Source organism: Mchenga conophoros, linkage group LG11 (genome assembly GCF_057382185.1).
Source record: "Mchenga conophoros isolate Kocher_MC1m ecotype Shallow Benthic linkage group LG11, M_conophoros_male_GT1.1, whole genome shotgun sequence".
NCBI lineage: Eukaryota > Metazoa > Chordata > Actinopteri > Cichliformes > Cichlidae > Mchenga > Mchenga conophoros.
The window spans coordinates 18,396,651-18,409,528 of NC_140536.1; the positions used below are offsets into that span (position 1 = coordinate 18,396,651).

Consider the following 12,878-nt stretch of genomic DNA (forward strand, 5'->3'; position numbering starts at 1 on the left):
TAGCTCAAGTAATGTCATTCGGTTGGGTATATAGCCACATGACAAAAATTCTGGGACTCTTGACAACAGCTCAAAGGCGGCACAGAAATCCTTAACATTTTTAATCCTTTAATCCATGTCATAAGACCCCTGACCAGGTCTGAACCGCAGAGTCCTACCTGTGGCTCAGACTTGCAAAAGATTATAAAATATAACTATGCTAGGAAGTGAAAGAAATGCTAATAAATAGCATATTTTCTTTCAGAAAACAATAGACTGTGTTTATGGATAAAATGAGGCGACTGCAATGCTATGATACAGGCTTCATCACTGATGTGCAGCAAACAGCCAAATATCTGAAGGTGAAATTTGAGATTTGCACAGTATATCATCATATCACCCATACCTGCATGCACTATTAAATAAGTGGAAAAGTAAATGGAGCAATCATAAAGGAATATACACATTATGTGTCATAATGTGCTCTCTGTCCACTTTAGCAAGTCTATAAATGACTTGTGTAGCTCACAAATGGATTATTGCCAGCAGAGTTTTTCGTGGTAGTTTTGCACTGAGCAGCACTATTTGTAAAGTGGTGTTATTTAGTCTTAATTGGACAATCAGTGATTGAGAGGATGTTTCTGCCCATAAAGGATCTTTCAGGGTCTTTTCACCTCTATTTATCTTGGCTTCAATATAGAGAGTTATATACTGCAGCACTCAGTCACTTTAGACCTTTACTGGCTCCCACGTATCATAATTTTCCACCACAGCTCAGATGTGAACGTTTTTTCCCCATAAACACGCAAGGTTGAGTCGGTAACATCTACAAGGAGGTCCCATCACTGGGTGTGTGTTGCTCTGTTTGTTGAATGTGTCGATGATATTTTCTTAGCTACTTTATTGATGTAGATGAGAAGATATTTGTTGTTGTTATGTTCCAGTACATACATGGCTCCATCATTCAGCCAGTTAGCGTAACTTAATCTAAAAACTGGAAAGAAAACAGGAATCCTGATTCAGTTTAACCTGAGATCCATCTGAAAAATGAAGATTCAAGGAAGAAATGCGACATTATAGAGTGTGCTGCATTAACAGCTGTTGTGAGAATGATTTAGAAGAAATGTTACCTTTGGACAGAGGCGGGAAAAGTTTCTCCCCCCTGATTTTACTTTTTATGTGAAGCTAAGACAGCTTGAAAGGTATCAACGGTAAACTTACATTTTACTGGCATATATGAGCGTGACATTGATCTTCTGCTACAATCCTCAGCAAGAAACTCTATTGCTGCAGGTGTAAAAACACCACTTTAACACACAATTTCATCAAATAAGATCCAAGTTGGCAGAAAATCTGCAATTACTCTTTCTTTTCCCTGAAATTCCTAGAATTTTATTTGGATACCATTCAAGACTTGGCATTGCACGTGGAAGGTTTGATATCCTGTGCAAAAAATAAAAACTATATTGAAAGAAGAATGATAAACACATGCAGCTGTAAAGCATTTTGGTCTTTTTTGGGGAGGGTGAAAACACAACAGAATTCAAAAACACTTGAGACCTAGCTGCTTGTTTATAACAAACATTTTTAAAAATTAAAAAAAGGTTCTGCTCCAAAAAAAAGATGCGCATGCTTTGCCCTGCTAGAAATTCCAACTTCTACCCTTAATTATTAAGCAGCCCTATAGGTAATGAACACCAGAACCTGTCAAATCATCCGGGAAATGCAGCCCGGCGAAGAGGCGAAGATGCTTGTTGTATCATCCACAGAAGGGAAACAAACTGTGCTGAGAAGCTGAGAGCTCTTCCACTCCACACAGAAAGCCTCATATGATTCTGGGGTGAGTGCACGTCTGGCTGGTGGGGATCCAGGTGGGAACGGGTGAGTAATACTGGAAGCAGGTAGGGGGGAGGAGAGTGGTTGATTTGCATTGCTGTGAGTGTGGCCCTATGCATCAGCAGGGGACAGGTATATTTATTCACTACAGAGACTCTTCTCGCCAGCACTCCCCTGGCTGCCTCTGAAAGCCATCCATCCCCACACCTGAATATGCAATGAAATCATCTCTCTGCCTCCCTGGGCATTAATAACTCAACCCTAGTGGCTGGATGGGCCCAGTCAGACACAGAGGGGACTGGAAGCAGATTGAGAGAAGAAAGGGCTGGAGATGGCAAACTGGTACCGCAGAGGCGCTCAGCTTCGGGGTGTACTACGTTGAAAAACCAGGGTGCTGTAAGGGAGCATCTAGAGGGGGCGGAGAAAATAAGCGACTTTAAGAAAATTACTTGGGTGGGTGAGGGGAGAGCTGAGCCTTAGGGTTGCAAAAAGCAAGACCCCCACTGCAATAATAATGTGCTCCTCAGATCCTCCCCCTTACTTTGTGGAAAAATATCAATATCGTATAGTGATAACACAGCGGAACGGCTACAGCTCACTGTCAATAGAAATCAAAAGTGTACAAATCAAGACGGTTTATAAAGCTGGGGGAAAAACACATGACCTATTTCACCTTATTGCAGATGTTAACCTGCAAGTAACGAGGATAAAAAAGAAGAGGAAACAAAAGTAAGAATCTGTCTCTTGTGAAAGTGAAAAAACTATATGTAAGTTGTTACATTTGTAATATTTCAAGATACAAAGTATCAATATAATGACTCAATCATATTATACTGGAAGCTTGTAAAACATTACACTGCTGGTATAATCAGATCAGTTGTGAGGGAAATGTGACATTTTACAAATATATTTGTAATCAACCTGCATTCTGTTCATGCTCTTGCTTTCCTGCTGTTGTTCCTTTTCAGGCAGTCAATCACATGCATACGATTACATCCAGAATTTGTTGGACAATGACACGTTTGTTACTTGTAATTTTGCCTCTACACCACCGCAGTGGATTTGAAATCAAACAATCAACGTGTGATTGAAGTGCAGACTTCCAGATTTAATTCAAGCAGTTTTTAAACTGCACCTGTTTTCATACACAGTCTCAAATTTTCAGAGGCTCAAACTAAATTGGACAAACTAACATACTTTTAAATATAAGGGTTGTTTTTAACACTTAAATGAAAATCCTTCGTAAACGACTGCCTCAAGTCTAGAATTCATGGCCGTCAGCAAATGCTGTGTTTCCTCCTTTGAGATGCTTTGCTAGGCTTTTACTGGTGTCACCTTCTGATGCTGCTGGTTTGCTCTGCATTCTGTCATGTATTTAATAACTAAGCCTGCTCTATTGGGTTGACACCGCCCACTGAAGAATATCCCATTCTTTGCTTTGAGAAACTCTTGGGTTGCTTTTAGAGTTTGCTTTGAGTCCATCCTGGTACTTCTATCAGCAGTCACACCAATAAACACTATTGAATCAATTCCACTGGCAGCCATACATTCCAATGCCACATCGTTGGCTACACCATGTTGGGCAGATAATGGCATATGCTTCAGATGACGAGTTGTTTCTTTCTTTCTCCAGATTTTTCTCTTCCCATCAGTCCAATAAGTTCATTTTGCTTTCATCTGTTCGGACTGTTAGATGTTTTCTGGCAAAGTCTAATCTGGCCTTCTTGTTCTTCAGTATAACCAGTGGTTTGCACTTTGTTGTAAATCCACTGTCTTTAGATTGATTGTACACTGTGACAATGATAATGATACACCTACTTCTTCCTGTGAAATTTTGTAACCATGGAAATAATTCTGTCATCATACACTTTTTTTCCTCTTCTGTGGTCTTTCAGGACCTTTGATGTTCATCAGCTGCACTCCTTTTTAAATGTAGCCACTCCTAACGTCATCGTCATTCTGATTTTTAATTAGTTTTTTATTTATCCCAACATAATAGCAAGAGAATAGGCTTGCCAATAAAAATGCTTGTTAGTCAGTTTTCCAATTACATATGAGCCTCCAAAAATGGAGGCCTATTAAACTGGCTGTAAATTCTTAATAGTTAATGCGGTATTTTTGTTGCACCCCTTGAGTTAAAGCTAGACTGCTGCACTTTAATTAGTTGTTTAATGTAAAACTCCACTGTGGTGGTGTACAGAGGCAAAATTACAAAACAAATTGGGCTTTAATCAAAAAAAGCAGAGTATCCTAAATGAAATCATTGTGGATCTTTTAAATTATATATGGCTCAAATCTATTGTACTTTTTCTTATATCAAAGAATTAATAAAAACATTCAGTTTCATTTGTCAAAAGTGAGACGATAGCTGTTACCTAATCAGGATAATAAACCCCTGATACAGAGTAGAGGTTGCTTTGTGTTGCAACAATTAACATTTAACACCTGTAATGAACATAAAATACTCTGGGATGAGTAAAGTTAAAGACTCGTATGCTCCTACAGCAAAAAGAAAACACACACATAACCTCTCCCCCTTGTCTACTCCGGTAATTTCCATACTTCCCCGAAATTCAAATGAAGTAAAGTTACACAAGCAAAGAACATTTTCCCTTTTCATCTTCCAAGCATGAACAATGACAAAACGGCTTCCTACAGCTGTATTCACGGCGTATCCAAAGATACCAGTCAGCTGCAATTCATCTTGAAATTAATTTTGCCTTCACTTTGAAAGACCGGTACAATATTTCATCCTGGATGGTGGGTTGATGATAAAGGTATCCCAGATGTCAGTGGAATAAGAATCAAAAATATTAATCTTCTGATATCAGCCTGTTCTGTGGTATTCTGAGGGCAGCACAAAGAAAAAAGCAACAAGGACACAGAGACAAAAGCAGCCTGAGCTTGTTGTCTCTTGTTTCTCCTTTTCAGTGAAAACATGAAAACATCAAATATTCCACTTTCTAGATCCTGCCGGTTTAATGTCAGGGGGAGAGAAAAAAATCTCTGTTCACTGATGAAAGGGCGTTGGGTGTAATTATTAGATTTTTATTGTCGTTTTTTTACCAAAAATTATCTATTCTCATCGATATCGATACATATTCATCTCCACTTTCTCACCACCTCCACAACGGGAAAAACGAGGAGCATGCAGTCACTGGCCAATACATTAGGTACACCTGTTCAACTGAACGTTAATGCAAATTAGTCTCATCACAGCAACTCGGTGCATTTAGATGTGAAGACATGGTCAAGTTGACCTCCTGAAATTCAAACTGAACATCAGAATGAGGAAGAAAAGTGATTTAAGTGACTTTCAATGTGCCGTGGTTGTTGGTGCCAGACAGGCTGGTCAGAGTATTTCAGAAACTGCTGATCAGCTGGGATTTTCCCACAAATCCAGCTACAGAGAACGGTCTGAAAAAGAGAAGAGAGCGGCTGTTCTCTGGGTGAAAATACCTTGCTGATGTCAGACGTCAGAGGAGAATGAGATGCTTGGTTCAAGTTGATAGGAAGGCAACAACAAGTCAAATAACTACTCATTATAGCCAAGGTATATAGAAGAGCATCTCCGATTGCACAACACGTTGATCTGTTTGGGCTACATCAGCTGACAATGGAAAATTATAGAACTATTGCCCGGTCTGAGAAATCCTAATTTCTTGTGGGAAATACAGTTGGTAGAGTCAGAGCGAATTTCCCATTATTTAAACACCACAGTCTACCTCAGTGTGGCCATGTCCATCTCACAGTGTATCCATCTTCCAGCAGGATAGTGAGCCATGTCACAAAGCTCAGATCATCTCAAACTGGTTTCTTGAGCATGTCAATTAGTTCCCTGTACTCAAATGCCCTCCACAGTCCACAGATCTCCATCCACTGGAGCACCTTTGGAGGAGATTTGCATCGTGAGTGATGCTATAATGTCAATAAGGACTAAAATCTCTGAGGAGTGCTTCTGGCACCTTATTGAATATCAACAGAAAACATGGTGGAAATGCTCAGCAGTACTAAACCATCACGCTGTGATTTTCTTTATACGGCACAGCTGTAAAATAACTGGAGGGTCTGATCATTAGGTTGATGATTTATACTCTGAAGTAAAACAAAAAATTGTGTTACTTTTTGGTTCCGTCTCTTCATTTAACACTAATCTCAGTGTTTGCAGTGCAAGAATTAGGACAGCTCTGCAGGCAAAACGCCTTTGGAAAATAACCAGTACCAGCAAGGTGTACCTCATAAGGCAATTGGTGAGCGTATGTGTTTTGTGACAGCAAAGCAAAATCTAAAGGCCCATAAAATAAATCAGTTTAATTAGCAGGACAAAGTCTGTCTGGCTCACTCTTCAACATCTGCTTTTCTTTAGAGAGACAGAGAAATGAAAGGGGGAAATCTTATAAAGGAACTAATCCTGCAAGTTCAAAGCGGGGGAATAATAACTCCACAGTGCGCCTGTGGAGTGTAATGAGGAAACCCACAGCAAAGTGAAGGACCAGAGGACATGTGTCTCTTCCAGCCAGTGACAGACTGAGACAAACCTGCAGAAAGGGGCCTCTTACATGTGAAGGGACTTTACCACCACTAAGCCAAATACTGCTTGTTTTGATAAAGCGCAATAAAAAAAACCATCTGTTTATTGACTGGTGTCCATCAGCTCTCTTGCTTAATGACTGTGGTATGTTTATAATTCCTGGTTGGTTTTCTCTTTGGTTTAAGGCAAGAACTGAAAGAACTGGCTGCATAAAATTGATCAACTGATCTCCAGTAAACAGCAGAGGGCTCCACTCTGACTGACATTTTTCACCATGTTCTGACATCTGACAGCTGTGACTGCGTAAGTGATCATGAAAGTACACAACAAATTAATCAATGATAACAATATTGGACCTATGGCAGCACAAAACCATGCAATTTGAAGATTGAGGTGTGGAAGGTTTCTTTTTGCCATTTTATGAAAATTTATGGCCACGGGGTTAATTGATTAATCAAAACGCAATCATTATAGTAATGAAGTTTTGTTGGGAAGCATGCATAAATGGCTCCCCTCTAATTACCTTCCTGGCCTTTTTAATTTATGGTTAAAGAAAACAGCTCATGGATTTTTAAGGTTTGTTTTTTTTGAATATGTATATAAGAGAGTCCACGCCATCAATGTCAAACGTTCCAAAATTGCATGTTAAATCTGTAAAAGTAACACAGTGACACTGATGAGTATTGGAGCTTCGTGTAGCCTAATCACATTTCCTGTGAAAACCCACAGCCTCATTCAACAGTTTTTATATATCATAAAGAGGAGATAAATATTAAACTATGACACACCTCACTTGTAAAAATAATTGATCCCTTTAATTTAGATAGTAATGCCTCATGACCTAATCATAATGATTCATAATCCATCTTAGCTTCATGAATCACAACGTTATTACATTCTTTCCACTATGGAGTCGTTCAAATATGCTTAAGAGGTGATTATGACGTGTCAAACAAATAAAAATACACACACACACACACACACTTGCCTGTTGATACGTTACTTCCAAGTATATAGTATGTGTAGTCTTTGGGTAGGTACTGTAGCAGGATGTGTGTCTAACTGAAGGATTAAACTAGGCAGGCTTGAATGTTTCCACCTGATAATGCTTCCTGTAGCTGTTGTTGCAGCAGCTGAATTGCTAAAGTAAACATATGACTCACTGCCCGGCTGATCAGTGTTGTTTGAAAACAGCTTCCTGGTTCGTAGACGGGTCGTTTTTGTGTGACTTCATCACATGTAGCAGAGGGTAACCAAAGGGTCGTTTAAAGGTCACAAGTACTGCGTCTGAATTTAACATCTACACTTATTTGGGGGTAAACAAACTCCCACACCAGAGGGAACTACAGACACTCACTTCCCACTTCAGCTGACCTCCACCAATCGCATGCAATCCCTGACCAGCTGAGCTGAGTCCATTTGACTGCACGTCCTCTTCAAACCGCCTGCAGCGTCCCAGCTCACCAAGGGTGGGGGGGGAACTGGTGTCTATCAACTCTGCTAAACTACATACCCCGTAGCAGCTTCACCGCTCTGCTGCCTGTCAATTCCACTTACACAAAGGCAGCCAATTGCTGTCTCCACAACCTGCAGCCTTTCAATTCCACTAACCCACATATAGGATTGTATGCAGGGAGGGGAGCAGGAGAAGAGCATTTCAGTTCACGCAGCCTTTCTTTGTACGTCTGTGTTTCTAATTCGCCATCCATTGTTCTCGTCTGGAGCACATTTAGCATAAAACATGCGCGCGCCGCCTTCCTTTGTTTTTACAGTTGACATCAATGAGGAGGAGACAAAGGACAGATAATTTTACCCTTCGTACAGGGCAAAGCCATGCTCTGCCAAAAATGTTAGAAACGGTCTAGTGTTTTGTAAAGACCAACATGATCCTGTGCCTGTGAATAGAGATTGAAAATGTGACGTCATTCAGGGGCAAAACCACAAAGAATTCTGGGAACTCGTGGCAAGCGGTACTAGCGCACGCAGGCTTTCAATTGAAATCAGTTACACAGCGATAAAAAGAAACACAAAAAAATGGCAAGAAGCTGCTGTATTATTAACTGCAATAGCCGGTTGTATGACAGCCACGGGAAGCCGACGGGTAAAGAGATCGGTTGTTATCGGATTACGTCATTGAAGAGAAATTGTTCGAGCCATGTTTCCGAAGTAACAAAGAGGCGACGGATGGCCTGGATTGCAGCCATTCAAAGACCAAATATAACGTCCCAGAACACTCCAGCTCACAGGTTAGTCTGCTCCAAGCATTCCCACAAAGGTCAGTCTTCTGTTGTAGTTAATACGTCATTTTTCACAACATAATTGGTGATATAGGTTACAAGCAAGTCTGGCGCTGAACAGAAATTGTGGCGCTATGCTCCTTTATTTATTGTGCATAAATAGTGAATTGTCTTGACACAATATTGCGTTTCGCTTCTGTTATTATGGTACATTGACAAAAACATATACTTTTATTCACAGGATAAAACAGGTTTTTGTATCACTAATTGCCCAGTACGATTACAGCATACAGTATTATTGTCACTGCTACATTTCTGTGATGAACCAGGAATTATTTCCACTGCTAATTAATTACCGTTGAGCTTAAAGGTCTTATTAATAAACGGTTAACGAATGTGTATTTATGAAGACAATTTGTGAGACTGGTAAACTTATGATATGTACGATGGTCTTTCGTTCTACACGGTGCATTTCAAGGTCCTGCACCCATCCGTCGGTAAACTGTACCTGGGCTTGTTGCAGTGACCTGAAGTTACTAAAAACTTCATGAGTGCATGCACTCACTCCAAGAAGCGTATAATTATAAATATGAGCGTGGTGAAAGCTGGGCAGCACGCTAACGTCTTTTGTCCACTCTGTGTGCTCGTAAGGGTCTAAACCTTTCACTCCTTTGATTTTGTCCTCGTATCTTTTCTTTGATTTTTCATCAAGTCTGTCTTTGTACGGGCCGGGATTGTTCTCCTTCGTTTTGTACATAACTTTTTTGGGGGGGCAAAAAAAACCCAAGAAGGTATTGGAACCAGAGAATGAACGTTTTGCGGTGCTGCAAATGCTTGCATTTGATGCGGTACTTGGATTGTTTTGCCACGAGTTCCCGGCATGCAATGCGTGAAAGTCACGTGGTCTGTCAATCTCTATACTCAACCTACCAAACAAATCTTATCTTGAAACGAGAGGAGGAGAAGTGGTGCACTTTGTGAACTCCCAAAGATTCTGCATGATATAACATCCTAAAAACATGCTTATGCATGTATCACTGATCTGTTCTTTATCTTTAACATATCTTTAAGTTTTGTTCTTGTTTTTTAATCTGTGTGTTTGTTTCATGCCAAATCTGCAGTTTGGATGTCCTCCAAAGGCCATGACTTATCGGGAGAGATGCAAAATCCTCCCAAAGTAAAAGAGTTCAATGACGGTGTTAATCCGTGATAGCAGTAAAACAGTAAAACAGCACAAGTTGTGCTCTTGTTGACTCCATCCATCCGTCTTCTTCTGCTGATCCAATTCAGGGTCATCGGGGTGCTGGAGCCTTATCCTTGGTGTCATAGGGTTTGTCACAGAGCTAACTAAATTGTTCACATTCATAGCCACGGTCAAATTAGGATCACCAGTTAAACTTATATGCATATCTTTGGACTGTGGGAGGAAGCCGGAGTACCCGGAGAGCAGTCACGCAGGCACGGCGAGAACATGCAAACAGAAAAGCCTCAGCTGGCTCATAAATTCAAATCCAGGACCTCCTAGAGGTAACGATGCTAACCAATACACCCCTGTGCTTTGGCTAAGATATATTTGAATTATTTAATGACATGCCTGCAGTGTAGAATTGTGTCTGTGTCTATGCAAATCAACACTCATATCTCCACGATGGAGGGGAAAGTATTCAAGAGACTAGCACGCATCAGCTTTTTTGATTAATAAACAGAGATTTTAGGGTCTGATTGCATTTGATTTACATCTCACTGCAGGACACTCGATTGTTCTAAATGAGACAAGTTCAAATTAGCGAAAAACAAATAGAAATGAAGAGAATGTTAAGGCAGAAAATGCATTTAACTTAGCATGCAGATGCGCAGCCTTACATGACCTGTTTTAAACCGCAGCTAAGCTTACGTAATGATAACTGACAGAGCAACCGCCAGTGTGAATCTATCATATTAATAAAAGAAAGAAATCTGCCTGACAGCAAAACCCAAAGTGTTGACTGTAATTAGACTGCACAACATTCTTAGTTTGTTATAGGCTGAATACTATTTTAAGACGTCTGACGGCTGACTCCCCAGATACTCAGACGAGGAGCATCGTCCCATTTCTGCCTGACATTTTAAGGGATTAGAAGTGGAGAGGGCTAGTTCCACCTGTGCTAGGGGAGCACGTGGGGGGGAGCCAAGAAGTATTTAAATCTACTTAAAAAAAGAAGTTAAGTATTTGTGTGGAGAGAGGGTCGTGTGCGAGCTGTGCGGCTGATTTGGAGAAAAGGATTGCACTGAAACGAGTCCTCAGACAGGTGCTCTGCCACGGCCCCCAGAAATGATATAAGAGGAGAAACTCAGTGCCTGGCACAGATTTTAATGGCAATAAGCAGGTGGAGGTGAAATACTCAGTTAAACATACAGGTAAACATATGTAATAAATCCTCCATATTTTATCTGAATGTTTTTGAGAAAGAAGCATCTATACGGCTATCTACTAACGATTTTACAGCGCAGTGTAAAATACATCTTATGGCTGCACAACTGATCATTGCAGGAGTCTATACCTGCAGTGATGCAAAATAAAGACGGGCCAAAAATGGCCAACAGCTTGCTCACTGTGGAGTCCTCTATTAGTGAATGAGAGACCGGGGGATTGATTTTGGACACAGCTGACAGTTCCTAGAAAGAAAAGAAAAGGAACAGGAGGAAAAAGCAAAGCAGGAAAGAAAGAAATTCAAAACAAATGAAACATCTGGCCCTATGTAAAGTGAAAGTGAGGGTTTCTTCTTCAGTTCCTGTAAAAAAATAAATAAAAAATAGACAACCTGCTTCTCCAGATGGCTCCGTGCACTCAGATGATGATCCTATGGGGGATCTTATGAACAGCGTTGTCAGTCTGAATGACAACAGTGTCAACATGCACGGCGCTGAAGACAAATGGAAAACTGAATAATAAATGCTTGGGTAGGAGGGGGGAGTAAAAAGTCAAACTCCTCTAAAGGGGCATGCTTTTTCACCTTTTAATTCCTTCCTCCTCTCCTCCCCAGCCTCCACCTGCTCTCCACCACTTTCTGGGCTACCACCCAGCTAGCCGTCAGTGCCCACCTGATCGTCTCCTCGTATCCGGGCACCACGAGCACATGGTCTTTTGGCCTGCTGTGGACCAGTTTCCTGATGCAGCTGCCACCTGCCCATTCGTGTGGTGTTTTGCATCAATCTCACTGTGGCTGAGGCCAAAGCGGCCAGTCCAGTGCTCGCTCGTATACGCACGAGGAGTGTGCGCAAGTGCCTCAGTAAGCATTCATTTATATACGCTGCTGCTGCACGGAAACAAGGCGAACCGGCCGCCAGTCAAACAAAGATGGACATGTAGAGAAATGGGAATAGACGTGGCGCAATCACAGATGAGGATGTGCTTTCACATTCGATTCAGGCAGAGATGGCCAAAAAGACACCAAATAAACCTAATTCCCGACTTTCCTGGCTGCCGCGGCACATAAATCCTGCCCTCTGACTTCATTCTCAGCAGCATTCAATAGTTTATGGTTTCAAATCATCGCTTATATGCGTGGAATTTGACTGTTTTCTAAAACATTTGGCGACATCCACCCATCAGCTGTGACTCCTGCTTAAATCCTCAGAGAACACATGAAAAGTAAAAATTAGAGGCCAACTTCTTCATCAGCCTCCTAGAAGCACATGCCCCACATCAATCATCAGATGCATAATGAGAGGAGCAGCAACCTCAAATTAAAGCCAGGGTTGTTTTTATTTCACACTGTGTCTGATTTTTTTTTTTTTGACATAAAAAATAAGCACGTGTGAGCGTTCCTGCAGGTCTCTCGGGGGCTAATCAGTGAGGCTTTGACAGATCGTCTGCTCTCGACATCATGCAATGAGGGAAAAGGGAACACAGGTTCCTGCGCTAAGAGTTCCCGCATCTGGCTGGTTGTGTTAGCAACAAGATGAGGACTGTGACCGAGACCATGTTTCAGCCATGTTAGGCCAAGTGTAGATGGCAGGAACAAAGAGCCTTGTTTAAAGAGATTAGCTATGCCTCAGTCACTGCACTTTGAAGGCACACTCAAAGCTTCCTGTGTGGAAAATACTATTTTGAACAAATCTAAATTTCCATTCACTCCCCGTGCTTTGGAGTCAAATGTATCACACGTTACTAAGAACCCCATGGATTCACACCTGGACCTGCACATCTAAGGAAAATGTTTAAAAGCCTTATGTTAAAGAAGGAGAAGCAGCCTAATGCTGCTGATTTCATGGCAACAAAAAAAACTGAAAACATGCATCAAAGTGCAACTGCA

At 41.1% G+C, this 12,878-nt stretch overlaps 1 protein-coding gene across 4 annotated transcripts in view; it reads right to left on the reverse strand.

Annotated features, from left to right (window-relative positions):
* Nucleotides 1-12,878, reverse strand: part of ptprub (protein tyrosine phosphatase receptor type Ub) — a 195,632-nt gene that overhangs the window by 146,784 nt on the left and 35,970 nt on the right. The window lies entirely within an intron of this gene.